We start from the raw sequence: 18,822 nt of genomic DNA on the forward strand, positions 1-18,822 counted from the left end.
ATTAGGAATTCTTGGCCATGTAGTTAAAAAATAATTCTACGTATTCTTGGCTATGTCTTCTTTATTCAATTCTGCTTATAGTGCCTTGCTTGCTATGCTGTGTGCAGAAAGTAATTGTCCATGCTTTTAAAACAGTCTGGCTTGTGCAAAAACAAAACCAGGGACTGTTGAGAGATTTTTGCAGATTGAGGAGGTTTTGTTAGACAATAGACATATTCATCCGATGTCCAATCCAGCCTGCTTGTACTAATGGACAATGGTCACGTACACAAGGAATGAATTATGGACATATTCAGAAATGGGGTCGGTATATCCTTGAAAGAGATACAAGAAGAATCATCAGGACTCAGCAAGTTTGTCAGCAAGCTTGGGAAAGTCATGGGTGGGCCAGACGACCCCAGCAAAATGCATGAAAAATCAGGTGATCCAATCAGCATTCTGATATAAGACGTGTGAACAGCCAGGATTAACCAACCATGTCTTAGCTAGAGGCACGTAGACAGTAAAGATTTATTATAAACAGAATCTTTTTTGGGACAATAGATTTGGCTTCACTGGATCATGTTGGTCATGGTGTGTTGTCCCTGAACCTCCGTGCCCTGCAAAAGCTTTGCTCTTCAGAGCCAGTTTTGAATGAACAGAACATAATATCCAGCATAAACCAAACAACGACTGAGGATACAAGCATCATAATGTCACCCTAGGACACACGTAAACTCCTGGGTCTCGTGGCACTTTTCCTGAGCAGAACAGGCCAGGGCTTGGCTGGAGCCCAATCCTCAGCTTGGAGGGTTTCCCCTAAAACATCCTACAAGCCTCTATTCATGTCAGTTGGGAAAATTTATTTAAATGATACCTTTCTTGCAGGTAACTACACAAGATTATGTGAAAGTCTCCAAAGCAGCTGGTTTGGTGTTAAACTGCTGGCAGAAGCATCTGGGTCATCTATTTTTAGCCAACGAAAACTGATGGTGTCAGTCACATAATGCCCAGGGTTTGTCCTGTAAGCCAGCTCTGGCTGAGGGCTGCTACTCAGGCCTGAGCACATCAGCAGCTGAAGTGACCACGACTGGGAATGGCAAAAACACCCACTGGGACTGGCCCAGAGGCCCTGGGACTCCCTGGCATGGATCACCTCAGGAGACAGGATTTCAGGGAGCCCAAAGGACTTTTGGGAGAGCTGCTGCGGAGACAGAGGGAATGGCACAGCTGAATCCCTTGCCTGGGCACCCTTCTGCTGTGGGGCTGCTGAGGGAGGAGGAACAGCAGGTACCCATGGCCACCCCAAACCAGGGCCCCGTGGGCAACACAGCCTCGACTGGGGCTGCGGGACCCCATCCCTGGGATGAGTCAGGAGCTGCAGAGCTGGGAGTGCTCAGCTAGAGCCGCTGAGCCTTCAGCAGCCCCACACGGCCAGAGCGTGAGCCCAGTGGGGAGTGGGCACTGACAGGGACTGTGGGGCCTGAACCAAGGCCCAGCCCCACTGAGAGCAGCTGTGCTGGACATGCTGCAGCTCCAAGAACAGCTGGAGTCCCAGGCAGCCAATGGGTGCCACCACGGACGTTCCTTTCTTTATCCTCAGAAAGGCCACTGGGAAGCTGGGGAAGTGTCAATGAAAGGAGTAGGGATGGTGGGAGCTATGGAACAGCACTGACAGGAGAAACCCAAACTCTCCTGAGAAGGGAGGGCAGAAATCCCTGGTATCCAGCATCCTGCCAGAGAAACCCATTCCCAGAATTACCAACACAAAACCATCCTCCAATTCTCTGGATTGTGCTGCTCCTCACCCACTGACACCTCCCCACCAGAGTGAAGCTCTGAAGTGGGATTGATGGAGGAAAGCTGAGCCCTGAGCCGTGCCAGGGTCAGTGCCAGGAGCATCCCCTGGCGCTGTTTGACAGCGCCTCTGCAAGAACCGGGGATGCAAACAGGACAAACCTGAGCCTCTCCCACCATCAGATACCTCAGAGCTTACACAGCAACACGGCCGTGGCTCTCCCAAACTGGATTTAGGAATGGCACACCTACTGCAGCCATTGGATCCAGATGTGCCCAGATTCATTTGGGACTCCTGCTTTTGGTGTCTCTGCCTCCTCTCCCTGCCCCAAGGAGGCTCCTCTCTCCCCTCTCTCTGCCCTGACAAGACAGTCACACAAATAAAGACGTGGGATTGCCGGGTGCTGAGGGCTTGTAGAAGGAGCCTTCTCCAGGTCTGGCCTGTTTCCAAAACCCACACAGTGTTCTGCAGCAAGGAAACTCCTTGTTCACCCTCTCCAAGGGTGTCAAACTCAGCAAGAGATTCCTGACACCCTGTCCAGCTGGGAGAGCTCCTGTGTCTCCATATCAGGAGGCAAAATCGAACACAGGAACCATGGGGGGACTGAGCTTGTGGCATGGGGACATCTGCATTTATTTCCCAGTGACAAACAAAAATGTGGAATGGTGCCAGAGCTTGTTCTGATCTACATCAACCTTTGATAAACATCCCTCGTCCTGACAGCGACTCCTCTGCAGCTGCTCTGGGAGACCTGGGTTGAGTGCAAAAAGAGGAGATTGCAGTGGTGCTGAGGTGCTTGAGGGGGCCCATTTCAATGCTCTGCTGAAGTCCAAGGACATTGTATTTCCCCAGGGAGCAATGTCCCTTTCTGGCACTCACTGCCCATGAGGGACATTGTTCAGTTGCTGCCCTTGGGTGGGTTCCAGCCACAGGGAGAGGAAGGAGGAGATGATCCCACCCATGGCTGCTGCTGGGTCCAGACAATTGGTGAGATAAAGCTGAGCCAGAACCTCAGCATCTCTCCCAATATCACAGAATCACAGAATGGCTTGGCTTGAAAGAGACCTTAAAGTTCATCTCATTCCACCCCCTTCCATCGGCAGGGACACCTTCCATTATCCCAAGCTGCTCCAAGCTCTGTCCAACCTGGCCTTGGACACTGCCAGGGATCCAGGGGCAGCCACAGCTTCTCTGGGCAGCTTCTCTGATCTCTGCCCAGGTGAGCAGGGACAGGACCCAAGGGAACGACTGGAGCTGGGCCAGGGCAGGGCTGGGCTGGGGATCAGCAAAAGCTTCTTCCCCCAGAGGGGGCTTGGGAACTGTCCAGGCTCCCCAGGGAATGGGCACAGCCCCGAGGCTGCCAGAGCTCCAGAGGCCTTTGGACACCGCTCCCAGGGTGCTCAGGCTGCGATTGTTGGGGGGTCTGTGCAGGGCCAGGGGCTGGACTGGCTGATCCCAATGGGCCCCTGCTCGCCCAGCCCCTTGTGCAATTCTAACCCTTTGGCTCAGCCTTTGTGCCTCCTCGAGGTGCTGGCAGAGCTGGGTGGGACAGGGCAGGAGCGAGGCAGCCCCAGCGTTGCCCTGTGTGTGACACCCCAGCAGTGACAGCCCCAGTGTTGCCCTGTGTGTAACACCCCAGCGGTGACAGCCCCTGCGTTCCTGTGTGTGACACCCCAGCGGTGACAGCCCCAGTGTTCCCTCCCTGCAGTCGCTCCAAGGGAAGCATCCAGAGCCGCGTCCAGTCCATGGAACTGAGTGGCCACTGCCCACCCCGGCCTGGGCTGATGTGGATTCCTCTGCACACACCTCGGGGAAGGTCCCCATGGCCACTGCACAGTGCCACAGACAAGTGTCAGACACAGTCACAGAACTCTGCTCAAAGCTGACAGGGGGAGTTCATTAAAAAAGAAAGCAAAAAAACAAAGAAAACTAATAAAAAACCAAACTAAACCATACCAAAAAAACCCCAAAACCATCACCTAAACAAGAAAAAAATACCAAGAACAAAAAAGCAACGGAGAAAAAACCCCAAAATCCAAAAAGCAAACAAACAAATCAAAACAAAGAACAAAAAACCAATCCAAACAAACAAAAAAAACCCAAAAAAAACAAGAACAAGAGAACTCCCCCCAGCAGAGCTGTTCCATCCTTCACTTGTCACACCTGTACCCACACAAGACCACAGGCTGCAAAAAATGGGGGTTCATTGGGCACATTTGCAGGAGAAGCAGGTTTAGGACAGGCTCTCAGCAGAACTGTTCTCAGCTGAGCCAAAAAGGCCCCTTTGGCATCTGCAGGGCCGTTGGAAATGCAGAGCCCCAGCCCACAGGGCAGAAAAGGGCTCTGAGTTCCCCTCCCCTGACACTAAACCCTGTTCCCAGGCTGCTTCAAACTCAGGATTCTGCTGGGGGACTATGCAGAGCTGAGAGTGGGCTCTGGCTTCTCCGTGTTGCGTGTCCTAAAGCTGTCTGGGAGAAGGAATATTGGGTCAGCTCCGCTGGCACAATCCCTCCTGGCACAGGGCTCAGCCCCAGGAAGGGCTTTGCGTGCCGAGGCTTTGCTGCAGGCAAGGAAAGGTCCTGGCTCAGGGTGACCTTTGCTGCTCAGCCAGAGCCCCGAGTGCCCCAGCAGAGAATGGCAGCAGTGCCACGGGAAACCATCACCATTGCATGGACACCATCACCAGGGCCCTGTTGCTATGGTCAGTTTCCAGGGCAACCATCCCCACCTCCCTGTTGCTATGGTCAGCTTCAATGGTAACAATCCCCAACCCCCTGTTGCTATGGTCAGTTTCTATGGCAGCTCCATGGAGACCTCATGCCAGGGGTGGTTGCCATGGACACCAGCTCAGGCCTGCAGCCACAGCCCGTTGCCATGGCAACCATTGGCAGCCCCCATCCCCAGGCTCACGGGATCCCAGAACCACAGAATTGGCTGAGCTGGGAAGGACCCATCAGGATCCTCCAGTCCAACTGCTGGCCCTGCACAGGACACCCCAACAATGCCAGCCTGGGCCTGGCAGCGCTGTCCAAACGCTGCTGCAGCTCAGAGAGCCCTGGAGCTGGGACCCTTCCCTGGGGAGCCTGGGCAGGGCCCCAGCAGCCTCTGGGCAAAAACCTTTTCCTGACATCCAACCTGAGCCTGCCCCAACTCAGCTGTAGCCGTTCCCTCCACTCCTGTCCCTGGGCACCAGAGGGAAGAGGTTCCCACAGCCCCAGCCAGGGACCCACTCCCAAGGCTGTTGCCATGGCCACCAGGGCTGGGACCAGCTGGGATGCTCGGTTTCCATGGGCCGGGGTTCAGGAATGGGATTCCCCAATTTCCTGCTCCTGCTAAAACCTCGCTGCCCTCGCTGCCCTCCCGCCTCCCCTGGAAAGCACAAAAGGCAAAGGTCCCAGGCTGGGATAAGAACAATTTATTGGGAACAGAAACGAGGTAAGGAACAAAGAGAACAGAAGCAATATTGATAACAGAAGGGATAAATGAAACTGTTTACAGGGAAAACTAAAACACGACTCGCTGGGTCTTCCTGGCCACAATTTCCCCGGTCTGGAAAGGACACCCTTCTTCGCAGGGGGAGAGAGAGTCCCTTTTCTGCACCTGGAAATGTTCTGAGGTGGGAGTGAATGTAATGACACAGCCATGGCAAGACCCTCATGTTTTTCAATGCCACATCATGATACTGGTAGAGGCAGGAAACGGGACAGGTGTCTTCCCAGCATGGATCATGGGGAACATGGATCACCAGGGATCTTCCCAATGTGGGTTCTCCCATGGGGGATGAAGCTGGAGTGGTACATAAAGCTGTTCCTGCATTTATGGCATTTGCAGGGCTTCCCTTACTGGTGGCTCCATTGGTGTCTGGCCAAGTTAGAGCTGGTGATGAAGCTCTTCCCACACTGGGGACACTCATAGGGCCTCTCCCCTGTGCGGATGCGCCGGTGGATGATGAGGGTGAAGTTGTGCTTGAAGCCCTTCCCACACTCAGGGCAGTGGAAGGGCCTCTCCTCTGTGTGAATCCGCTGGTGGCGGAGGAGATGTGAGCTGGTCTGAAACCTCTTCCTACATGTGGTGCACTGGTAGGGCCTCTCCCCAGTGTGGATTCATAGGTGGGTCACAAGGTTGGATCTGTAGCTGAAGCCCTTCCCACATTCCCCACACTCATAGGGCCATTCCCCAGTGTGGATCATCTGGTGGCTGATCAGGTGGTTGCTCTGCCTGAAGCTCTTCCCACACTGCAAGCACTTGTGGGGCTTCTCCCCATCATGAAGCTGCTCATGGACCACCAGCTCTGAACTCTGGCTGAAGCTCTGTCCACCTTCCTGCTCAGGGTGGCTCTTTCTTCTTCAGAGCACCCTGGGCTGGGTTTGGAGCCCCTCCTCATGGGGGATGTCTGAGGTTTTTCTTCCCTGTTGGATTCCTGTGTGTTAGAATCACTCAAAACAGCCTCTTTCACGAGGTTCTGCCATGCAGATTTTTCCTCCCTAGTCTCCATCCTCAGTTCCTTCCCTGGGGAAGGAAGGACAAGGACAGGATGGGATTTGGCTCCGTGCCAGAGGGAAGGGGAAGGAGATCCCCCCAGTGCATCCCCAGCAGGATGGCGTTGGCAGCAGGGTTGTCCTGCAGCTGGGGGCTATGCTGGACTGGGAGATAGAGCAGGAGAGACGGGGAAATAGGAACTGACTTCCTCCTCACCTATCTGGGTGTCCCGGGGCTCCTTCCTCTTCCTCACAGCCTCCTTCTCCATCCAACCAAGGTTTGGGAATGGGAAATCCTGTTCTGGGAAGAAAACAAAGGGTGCGCACATTTTCTTTTGTACTGGTTTGAAGGCAAACCTAGTGAGGGTCTAAACCAGAATTACAATTTAAAAGAAAACTAAGATCAAGGCAATGATACAGAAACACTGCCTTAAACTGACAGAGTCAGGATATAACCTGACACCCTGTATGTAAGGGTGGTGGCAGCAGTCCCAGTAAATGGTGGCTGCAGTCCTGTTGGAGTGATGAACGTGATTCTGTCAAAGCAGTGATGCTGTAGAAGGGTCTGGCCTTCCTCTGGAGGTCCAGTGGTGGTTAGGGAGCTCTTGTCCTCTGGGAACCCAGCAGCCAAGCTGCTCCTGGTTGTAGCAAGGCTCAGCTTATATCCAGGCAGGAATGCTTGGATCCTCCCCCTGGGCGGAGCATCCCACAAAGGGAGGATGGAATTTTATCAGTCCTGCAGTGACACTCAATGGCCCATTCACAGGAGATATCTCCCCTGGAGGGCGTTATCAGGGCTGAGTCATGGAACAGATAAAGAACACTGCCCCATCTGTTTATAGCAGTTGATGAAGGTGGGTATTGAAAACATGCATTTGGTTACATCTTGCATTGCAACCTGAAACAGTGGGGTAATCCCTACTCAGGGGGTGAACACCACCCCCCTTACCCAAACTGGCTCAGGTGTAAAACCCCCACTCTGGGAAGGGCAAACACACACAGGGGACAATGTCACACTTACCCTGCCCCAGGGGAGGGCTCTTTTTCCTGTCATTCCCTTCCTGTCCCCCCTTTTCTATCCCATTTACTGTCCAATAAAATTCATTTTGGGTTTGGTCTCATTATCACCTTAATTGGGGCAGAGGAATCTCTCTAACACTTTTCTTAACCAGACTCACCAGACTGTGAAATTCTTTTGGCACAGTGAGTTTAGGCACTGTTCTCTGACCCCAAGTGCCTTTGGCAACAGCATGGTTCCCTCCTCTGAGGAGGTTGTGGTTCTCTCTGGAGGAACTCTTTGAAACTGGGCTGCAGCTTCCTCTGAGTGACTTAGGGGAGAACTGATGAGGTAAATCGCCTTTGTGGGCCCGGAGTGTAAAGAAAATATTTTGTTGTCCTTCTATTACAGCGACCTGATGAAGGTCTTCAGGGTAAGAGAAGTGGACGAGAATCTTGGTTCATGATCAGAAGGCTGGATTTATTGATATATGATATATAATACATTATAACTATACTAAAAGGAATAAAGAGGAAAGTTGCAGAGGCTTGCTAAGCTAAGAATAGAAAGAAAAGAATGAATAACAAAGTTCTGTGTCCAGCAGAACGCAAGGACCAACTCTCCCGTGAGTGGTCAGCAAATCTAAACACTCACAGAAGACCAATCACAGATGCTCCTGTTACATTCCACATCAGCAGATAATTATTGTTTGCATTTTTCTTCTGGGGCCCCAGCTTCCCAGAAAGGACAAATCCTAAAAGAGAGGATTTTATGAAAAATGTCTGTGACATCCTTCCTTGAGATGTTTTTTAAAATCACAGGAGGAAAGGGAGCAAATGATACCAGCGAGACTGACAAGGTTCATTCACCCCATGGTGAGGAACACAAGGCTGCTAAAAGTCCTACAAGAAGCTCAGCTCAAGTAGCTAAATTCCCAAATAACTCCTGAATTCCCAGGCTTGAGTGCTTTGTGAAATGTGAGAATCATTTTTCTCTTCATCCCTGTCACCTTTGTGACAGCTACAAAGAGTTTACTTTCCTTTTAATGGTATCTGTATTCGGCTGAATTTACACTTTTATCAGAATGTGCTAGCAGCTGAGCTGGAGCTGTGCAGGAACCAGTGGAACTTGGAATTGCCACAAAATTGCTTCTACTGTCAGTTTATTAATGTTTGCGATTTGTTTGTCATCACATCTGACTTGTGGGAAAATTAAATATTCATCAAAGTGATTTATGCAGAGTCAAGTTTGATTTCTGCCAAATTATTTTGTCCAGTGCCCAGGGGATGCTCGAGGGGTCTCTGTGCCTCTCGCCCTGGGGGATGCTTGGCAGGGGTTTGGAGGGGTTGTCCCTGTCCCTGTCACCCCAGGCCATTGCCCAGGGGCTGTCCCTGTCCCTGTCACCCCAGGCCATTCCTCCAGGGCTGTCCCTGTCCCTGTCACCCCAGGCCATTCCCCAGGGGGTCTCCATCATTCTCACCCCAGGGAATGCCTGGGGGGCCTCCCTCCCTCTCACTCCTGTGCCAGGGGGTGCTCGGGGCAGTCTCTGTCCCTTTCAGCCCAGGGGATGCTCGGGGGTCTCTGTCCCCTCACCCTGGGGGATGCTCGGTGAGTCTCCATCCCTCTGGCCTCAGGCAATGCCTGTGCAGGGCTGGGGACCAGGGGCTCTGTGTCTCTCTCCCCGCTGAGGGTGCCCAGGGCTGGGGGGGCTCTCCGACCTTCTCACACCTGCGGAGGTCAGGGGGGTCTCTGTCCCTCTCAGCCCTGCTGTGACCCCACCCAAACATCATTGGGGTCAGAGGGACAGAGACACCCCCAAACCCCCAGAAGGGCAGAACCTGGGATTTGGTTTGGGGCTGAGGATTTAGGAAGGGGCTGGAATTGGGGATGGGGTTGGAGTTGGTGCTGAGGTTTGGATTAGTGCTGGGATTGGGGTTAAGGCTGGACATGGGATTGGCTTTACGGCTGGGGTTGGGATTGGGTCTGGGGCTAGACAATTCTGGCACTGGGATGAAATTAAATACAGAACTGTGAGTGTGTCTAAACATGGAGTGAGACTGAGACCAGGATCAGGGTCAGGTTTGGGACTGAGCTCACCCAGGGCAGGACAGGGAGGATGTCACTGCAGGATGTCCCTGGCATCATCCCAGCCCTCCTCAGGCACCTCCAAACATGGGGAGCAGCTGGGTGCCCCAAGATCCAGGTGCTCCCACGCTGCCTTTCAATACCAGGCGAGCATTTCCTGAGGGCAGCCCTGACTGTGACCCTTGGGGCTCTGGGATCAGCCCTCACATCCCTGTGGGAGCAGCAGCAGACAGGATGATTCCCCCGCCCCGTTTTTCCTGTGGAAGGGTGAAGTCCAGCTGCCCTTTTCTTCTGGTGCCTCCTCCTCTCCTCAGCTGAGGATGTCAAACACCCCAGGAGCAGGAAAATCCCCATTCCCTCTTTCCTTGTGGCTGCAGCCTGGAACATCCACCCAGAATGAAGGACTTTCTGACAGCCCTGCTGAATGACACTGGCAAGAGGTTCATGAGAAGGGGAAGAAATTGTATTTTGATAGTAAATAAAAGGTGAAAAATTATTCCTTTCTGTTATATTCCTTTTCAGTCAGTTTTGATCTGTTTTCAGAGTGCCACCTTCTCAGCTGACTGCGTTTGTGCCCTCCTTTCTCTCCTGCCTCTCTTTGTCTGCTCTGTTTCTCTCTCAGTGTCTCCCTTGACGCAGGGCAGCTCACACCAAAGACCGTGCCCGGATTTAATTCCCAATTCAGGAGCTACAACAACCATGGGGGAAGTTATGAAGGCTCGCAGTGAAATGCCACTGTAAGATCTTGCTCCACTTGGCTTTTCGCTCCTTCTTGACAGCTTTGCCCTCAAGGGCAGGAACATCTTTTCATAGCTGAGAACTGGAATTCCAGACCCTGGCAGTGTGTGCCGTGGATCCCAGAGGGGCATTCCCGAGGCTCCCAGGGTGCTGCTCCTGCCGTGCCTCCCAAGGAGCTTCTCTCCCAAGGGGAGAAGATCCAGCAGCTCTGTGGGCTCCCAGAGCACACAGCAAAGGTGGCTTTGATGGAAATTTTCCAGGGACTGGGGTGGGAAGGGACCCTGTCCATGGATTACGACCCCGCGAGGGAGAGACGCCTCTGCCCCAGTGAAGGAGCGAATGAGAGCGTGGGAACGCAACCGGCGATTATTGAACGTGGACTGAACGGAACAAGAAATGGGGACGAGAAAGGGAGAGAAAGAAATCCGGAAGAGGTCTCAGAGAACATAAAGAAATGGGAAAAGGTTCCCGCCTGGACGCCGCAGCTCCCAGGGACATCCGCCGGGCGTAGCGCCTTTTACAATTCCAGCTAATCAGAGGACGCGGGAAACAATTTCCAGCCAACCAGAGCTTTTCTCTTCGATGACTCACCGGTTGCCAGGCGGGCCCGCAGAGCCCGGCGGCCCCGGAGCGGAATTTGGGGCTCGGGCCGGGGGGACGGATCCGCCCCGGGGGGGTCCCCGAGCCCCTGCCCAGCCCTGGGGCCGATCGGGGGCTCCCCCACCCAGCAGCCGGTGCTGCGGGGCCGCGGGGCAGAGCGGTGGGAAAGGGGGGTCCGGGCTGGCAGCGGAGGAAATGCGGGAGGAAGAGGAGGGAGAGGAGGAGCAGGAGCGGGAGCGGGAGAATCGCGGCGCTCGCAGCGCCCGCACGCTGAGCCAGCAGCACCCCCTGCCCCGGGAGCATCGCCCCCAGCCCCGAGCCGCAGGTGCGGGCGGAGGCCGAGCTCGACCCGGCTCCAGCCAGGGGTCTCCAGGAGGATTTTTTGGAGAGTGTTCGGAGCCGGCAGATCCCGGACTCGAGCCCCGGGTATCTCCGAGCTCCCCAAGAGGAGCTTTTTCGGGGGGAGAGGAGCCGCGATCGCCCCTCGGGAGGGTCCCAGGGGGTCCATGTGGGGATGGCCCGGTACCGATGGGGCGGGACATTTGTTTTGGGGATCCCCGTGAGAGCCGGGGCTGTGGAACGGGGGACCCCCGGGGCGGAGAGAGGGGAAGGGGCGATACCGGAGCTGGGGGACCCCCGGCAGCCCGGAGATGAGGCGGGGACGGGACCCCCTGACCCTGACAGGGGCGTGTCCTGGGGTGACTTCATGATGCTCGTACCCCATCGGTCTGTTTAGCCCAGAAATGAGTTCTGCACCTTTAAGGCTGGTTCTGAGAGCGAAGGGGAGGAGGAAGAAGCAGCAGTTTGTTTTCAGAAACTGTACTCACTCCTCTACATTCCAGCTGCTGGATGGACAGAGAGCAGGACAGAGCTCTCCTTTGCTTTTAGTTAGTTTTTAGCTCGCTGAGGCAGAGAAGTTCCCTGGACTGTGGTTTTTCTTTTTCTTTGGAGCTGTTTAAATCTGCACTGGATTGAACACCCAGAACACCACCGGCAGCTCCTCCGTGAAGCCCACTGGGAAGGGCCTGGGCTGAGGCATTTCCAGCGCTGGATGGACTGATAAGAGACTGATAAGGCACTGATAAGACACTGAGTGCACAGAGCTACAACCCAAGGAGGGACTTTCAGAGTTTGTCATCTATTTTGGAGCAGCAGGAGTTTTCATTGCTTAATATTGTTCAATTTTTTGTGCTGGTGAATGCTTTGCCTGTAGAATAAAGTTTTTTTCCACTTTTCTCCCCGGAAATATTTTCCCGGACTGGCTGAGGGTGGGGCTGCTGAATCGGCATTCTAGAGGAAACTCCTTTTGGAGGGTTTCAACCGATTTTGCCTTAAACTAGAACAGGGTGGTGGAAAGAAAGGGGAACCCCAAGTGGCTGGACTGAGGGGAGGCTGGAGAGGGGGACCTTGGGACCCCAGAACCTTCCAGAATCCAAAAGCAGGACCCTGGAGAGGAGGGATCCCCAGGACCGATGGAATCCCCAGCAGCCCTGAGATGGGGGAGCAAGCATAACCCAAGAGGGATGAGACTGGAAATGGGAAACTCCTGGTGGCTTTTTTTTATTCACTCTTGATTTTTGGACATCAGGTGACTTCTAGAAATGGACATGGGTTGGAGGAGTCTGCAGCCCAAGGCATTCACACCTTGTTTTTCCCCAAACCAGGATTTTCCCCAAACCTTCCCACCGTAACATCCCCCCTGTCCCGCTCTGGGTGAGCTCAATCCCAAACCTGACCCTGATCCTGGTCTCAGTCTCACTCCATGTTTAGACACACTCACAGTTCTGTATTTAATCTCATCCCAGTGCCAGAATTGTCTAGCCCCAGACCCAATCCCAACCCCAGCCGTAAAGCCAATCCCATGTCCAGCCTTAACCCCAATCCCAGCACTAATCCAAACCTCAGCACCAACTCCAACCCCATCCCCAATTCCAGCCCCTTCCTAAATCCTCAGCCCCAAACCAAATCCCAGGTTCAGCCCTTCTGGGGGTTTGGGGGTGTCTCTGTCCCTCTGACCCCAATGATGTTTGGGTGGGGTCACAGCAGGGCTGAGAGGGACAGAGACCCCCCCGGCCTCCCCAGGGGTGAGAAGGTCGGAGAGCCCCCCCAGCCCCGAGCACCCTCAGCGGTGAGAGGGTCACAGAGCCCCTGGTCCCCAGCCCTGCACAGGCATTGCCTGGGGCCAGAGGGATGGAGACCCCCCAAGCATCCCCCTGGGCTGATAGGGACAGAGACCCCTGAGCATCCCCTGGGCTGAAAGGGACAGAGACTGCCCCGAGCACCCCCTGGCAGAGGGGTGAGAGGGAGGGAGACCCCCCCAGGCATTTCCTGGGTGAAAATGATGGAGACCCCCTGGGGAATGGCCTGGGGTGACAGGGACAGGGAAACCCCCTGGGGAACAGTCTGGGCTGACAGGGAGAGGAAACCCCCCCCCCCCCCGCCAAACCCCTCCCAAGCATCCCCCAGTGCGAGAGGCACAGAGACCCCTTGAGCATCCTCTGGGCACTGGACAAAATAAACTTGGCAGAGATCAAATTTGACTCTGCAAAATCACTGTGAAGAATATATAGTCTTCCCACAAGTAACTTGTGATGAAAGTGCAAACAAATCCCAAACATGAATAAACTGACAATCCAAGCAGTGAAGTGGCAATTCCAATATTCATTGCTTCCTGCACAGCTCCAGCTAAGCTGCTGGCAGGTTTCAATAAAAGGAAAGTGGAAATTTGGCCCAATACAGATTATTAAAAGGAATGGAAAGCTGTGTGTAGCAGTAACAAAGGTGATAGGGATAAAGAGAAAAATGATTGTCACATTTGGTAAAGCCCCCAAGCCTGGGAATTCAGGACTTATTCGGAAATTTATCTACTTGAGCTGGGCTTCTTCTGGGACTTTTAGCTGCCTTGCATTCCTCACCATGGGGTGACTGAACCTTGTCAGTCTCACTGGTAAGATTTGCTCCGTTTCCTCCAGTGATTTTAACAACTTTATAAGGAAAGGCAGCAAATTATTTTCTTTACACTGGCCAGCCATAAAAGCCATTTTCCTCATCATTTCTCCCATAAAGAAAAAAAACTTTTATAAGCTCCATAAGCTCCGCAGGAGGAAGGAGAGACTGTGTCCAAGTTTCCAAGAGTTCTTCCAGAGAGAACCACAACCTCGTCAGTGGAGGGAGCCATGCTGTTGTCAAAGGCACTTGGGTTCAGAGAACAGCGCCTAAACACACTGTGCAAAAATAATGTCACAGTCTGGTTATGCAAATTGTTAGAGAGATTCCTCTGCCCCAATTAAGGTGCTAACGACACCAAATCCAAAATGGTTTTTATTGAACAGTAAATGTGAGGTAGAGAGATGGAAAGAAAGAGAAAAGATGAGTGACAAGGGACAGAGACCTCCCCTGGAGCAGGGCAAGTGTGATATTGTCCCCTGTGTGTGGGGGTTTTACACCTGAGCCAGTTTGGGTAAGGGGGATGGTGTTCACCCCCCTGAGCAGGGATTACCCCACTGTTTCAGGTTGCAATGCAAGATGTAACCAAATGCATGTTTTCAATCACCATCTCCATAAACTGTTAGAAACAGGTGGGGCAGTGTTCTTTATCTGTTCCATGACTCAGCCCTGATAACGCCCTCCAGGGGAGATATCTCCTGTGAATGGGCCATTGAGTGTCACTGCAGGACTGATAAAATTCCATTATCCCTTTGTGGGATGCTCCGCCCAGGGGGAGGATCCAAGCATTCCTGCCTGGATATAAGCTGAGCCTTGCTACAACCAGGAGCAGCTTGGCTGCTGGGTTCCCAGAGGACAAGAGCTCCCTAACCACCACTGGACCTCCAGAGGAAGGCCAGACCCTTCTACAGCATCACTGCTTTGACAGAATCACGTTCATCACTCCAACAGGACTGCAGCCACCATTTACTGGGACTGCTGCCACCACCCTTACATACAGGGTGTCAGGTTATATCCTGACTCTGTCAGTTTAAGGCAGTGTTTCTGTATCATTGCCTTGATCTTAGTTTTCTTTTAAATTGTAATTCTGGTTTAGACCCTCCCCAGGTTTGCCTTAAACCCAGTGCAAAACTCAATGCACTCATTCCTTGTTTTCCTCCCAAAACAGAATTTCCCATCCCCAAACCTTTGCCAAATGGAAAAGGAGGCTGTGAGGAACAAGAAGGATCCCCAGGACACCCAGGCAGGTGAGGAGGAAGTCAGTGCCCCTTTCCCCCTCTCTCCTGCTCCATCTCTCAGCCCAATATGGCCCCTGGCTGCAGGACAACCCTGCTGCCAACACCATCCTACTGGAGATGCACTGGGGGAATCTCCTTCCCCTGCCCTCTGGCACGGAGGCAAATCCCATCCTCTCCTTGTCTTTCCTCCCCCAGAGAAGAAGCTGAGGATTGGGACCAGGGAGGACAAATGCCCGCGGCAGGACCTGCAGGAAGAAGCCGTGATGAGTGACTCCAGGGCACAGGAATCCAATGGGGAGGAAACTCCCCAGAGATTCCATAGGAAGAGGGGCTGCAAACCCAGTCTGGGGTGCTCTGAGGAGGAAAGACCCTCCCTGAGCCAGGAAGGTGGACAGAGCTTCAGCCAGGGCTCAGAGCTGGTGGTCCATGAGCAGCTTAATGATGGAGAGAAGCGCTACAAGTGCTTGGAGTGTGGGAAGAGCTTCAGGCAGAGGAGCACCCTGATCCGCCACCAACGCATCCACACCGGGAAATGGCCCTGCGAGTGTGGGGAGTGTGGGAAGGGCTTCAGCTACAGGTCAGAACTCATCAGGCATCAACGCATCCACACTGGGGAGAGGCCCTACGAGCGTCCCCAGTGTCAGAAGAGGTTTCAGACCAGCTCCAGTCTCCTCCAGCACCAGCAGATTCACACAGAGGAGAGGCCCTTCCGCTGCCCCGACTGTGGGAAGGGCTTCAAGAACAACTCCAACCTCATCAGGCACCAGCGCACCCACACTGGGGAGAGGCCCTACAAGTGCCCAACCTGTGGGAAGAGGTTCCAGAGCAGCTCCAATCTCCTCCTGCATGAGCGGATTCACATGGATGAGAGGCCCTTCCGCTGCCCTGAGTGCGGGAAGGGCTTCAAGCAAAACTCCCACCTCATCACCCACCAATGCATCCACACTGGGGAGAGGCCCTACACATGTCCCCAGTGTGGGAAGAGCTTCACCCATAGCTCTAACATGACAAAACACCAACGGAGGTGCCACTAAGGGAAGCCCTGCGAGTGCCCCAGCTGCAGGAGGAGCTTTGTGAACTGCTCCAGCTTCATCCCCAATGGAGGTCTAACGTTGGGAAGAGCGCGGGTGATCCATGTTCCCTATGATCCATGCTGGGAAGACAACTGCCCCAATACCTTCCCCTGTCAATGACATGGTGTAGAACTGAAGAACATGAGGGTCTTTCCATGGTCCTGTCATTACATTCATTCTCACCTCAGGTTATTGCCAGGGGCAGGAAAGGGACTCTCTCTCTCCCTGAGAAGAAGGGTGTCCTTTCCAGGTGGGGGAAATATGTTGCTGGGAAGAGCCAGTGAGTTGTGTTTTCGTCTTCCCTGTAAACAGTTTTATTTATCCCTTCTGTGATCAATAGTTTTTCTGTTCCATTTGTTCCTTATCTCGTTGCTGTTCCCAATAAATTGTTCTTATCCCAGCCCGGGATCTTTACCTTTTGTGCTTTCCATGGGAGGCGGGAGGGCAGCGAGGGCAGCACGGTTTTAGCAGGAGCAGGAAATTGGGGAATCCCATTCCTGAACCCCGGCCCATGGAAACCGAGCATCCCAGCTGGTCCCAGCCCTGGTGGCCATGGCAACAGCCTTGGGAGCGGGTCCCTGGCTGGGTCTGTGGGAACCTCTTCCCTCTGGTGCCCAGGGACAGGAGTGGAGGGAACGGCTGCAGCTGAGTCGGGGCAGGCTCAGGTTGGATGTCAGGAAAAGGTTTTTGCCCAGAGGCTGCTGGGGCCCTGCCCAGGCTCCCCAGGGAAGGGTCCCAGCTCCAGGGCTCTCTGAGCTGCAGCAGCGTTTGGACAGCGCTGCCAGGCCCAGGCTGGCATTGTTGGGGTGTCCTGTGCAGGGCCAGCAGTTGGACTGGAGGATCCTGATGGGTCCCTCCCAGCTCAGCCAATTCTGTGGTTCTGGGATCCCATGAGCCTGGGAATGGGGGGGCTGCCAATGGTTGCCATGGCAACGGGCTGTGGCTGCAGGCCTGAGCTGGTGTCCATGGCAACCACCCCTGGCATGGGGTCTCCATGGAGCTGCCAAGGGACTGACCATAGCAACAGGGGGCTGGTGATGGTTGCCATGGAAACTGCCCATAGCAACAGATGTCTGGTGATGGTTGCCCTGGAAACTGACCATAAAACAGGGGGTATGTGATGGTTGCCATGGAAACTGACCATAGCAACATGGGGCTGGTGATGGTTGCCTGCTAAGGATCAGATTTGTCACAGGCCCTCAGAGGTGTTCCATGGGAACTTTCCAGGAGTCTCCAGGCTGTTCCAGAGCTGGAATGTCACACGCAGAGACAGAGGCTCCATGGACACCTCCCAGGGGTTTCTGGGATGGTAAAGAGCCCTGTGGTCAGAGGCAGTCACAGCCATTCCATGGTGACATCCCAGGGGACCTTGGGCTGCAAAGGTACCAATCTGTCACAGACACTCACGGGGGCTCCACGGAGTCCCCAGGCTGCCAAAGAGCCGGGATGTCCCAGACACTCACAGGGGTTCCTGTCATGGGCACAGTTGGAGATTCAGGCAAAAGCTTTATTTCTTCATTGGAGAAACTTCTGATGAGTCATGAGGTTAAGAAATGACACCCCATAGCCACCATGGTTCCTCAAATCCCTGCAGGGCCTGTAGACTTCTAAAATTCCTTCTAAGACAGGAGACTGGGAGTGGCTGGATCCAATCCCAGCCCCAGACTTTGTCAAAGGTGTAAAAGATTGAACAGGTGGAATTCAACTTCAACACATTTTGTCCCACAGGATTAATGACAGAATACCAGATACATTCATATAAATATGTCTCTGGCTTATTCTGATCATGATCAGATGGAAAGATCACTAGCACAGTTATTTACTGCACAGTTCAGGAGCTATAACCATTATTATAATATAGTGCTCTAAGCAGCAGTTTTGAAGTCAACAGGGCCTTGTTGGAGTTGCTGGAGCCCATTGCAGGCAGAGCCTCCTGCTCCAGCAGGAACTGCCTTTCCTGTGCCATGAGCAGTGCAGGTCCCGCTGCAGGAAAAGCCCCAGGCCAGCCCCAGCACAGGGAAGGCCTCGGGCACAAGGGCAGAGTGCCGTGCTGGGAGCTGTGCCAGGGAGAGCCGGAGGCACCAAAGGCACCTTGGCAGTAGCAGCTGCTTGCAGGCCATGGCCAGAAGCCTCCCTTGGCAGCCCGGCCTGGTGGGAACCACTGCAGAGCTGCTGCCTCAGGGCTCATTCCTGGCTGGGCCCTGAAAAGCCACTTCTGCTCCAGGAGCCTGACTGGGAAGCCATTGGCCCCAGCACCTCGGGGACAAGATATTAATGACAAAACTCTTCATGCCAGCAGAGACAAGGCAGGGGCAGAGGAAAGGGGAGAACCAGGCCCAAGGGACAGGGCTGCCATGGTGATGGCTGTGAGGTCACTGCCCCTGCAGCAGCCTGGCTGCCCTCAGCAGACATTCTGGCCAGAAGCGTTGTGGGGGCACCCAGCACATCAGAAAACCCACACTACAGGAATTCTGTCCCTGAGGATGAGAGGGTTTCACTGGGTCAGGCTGCACAAACATCCTGATCTTAGACAGTTCCTGTGATGGGGCACCCCTTTCTCTGGAAATACACTTGCAGCTTTGTGCCTTTCTCATAACTATAAAAGATTTCCTCCTTCTACCAAATGTAAATCCACCCTCATTCGTTTTAAAGATATTGACCCTTGTTCTGTCACTGCAAGATTTAGGAGAAAAAGCCTTTAATGACTATTTTTCCATTTTCACAGGTCTTGGAGAGGACCCAAAAATCTCCCAAGATGGGGTTTGGAGGCCTCATCAGATAAGCACCAGGGAGAGGCTGATAGCTCTGGGGTCAGTGGGGTAGAGACTGAGGACTAAACGGGAATAGCCTGGGAGGGATGGAAGGGTGGTTTCAGATAGGCTGGAGCTTT

This window comes from Melozone crissalis, unplaced genomic scaffold, assembly GCF_028551555.1.
Source record: "Melozone crissalis strain CALT ecotype California unplaced genomic scaffold, PUWL_Pcris_2 ptg000083l_1, whole genome shotgun sequence".
Classification (NCBI taxonomy): domain Eukaryota; kingdom Metazoa; phylum Chordata; class Aves; order Passeriformes; family Passerellidae; genus Melozone; species Melozone crissalis.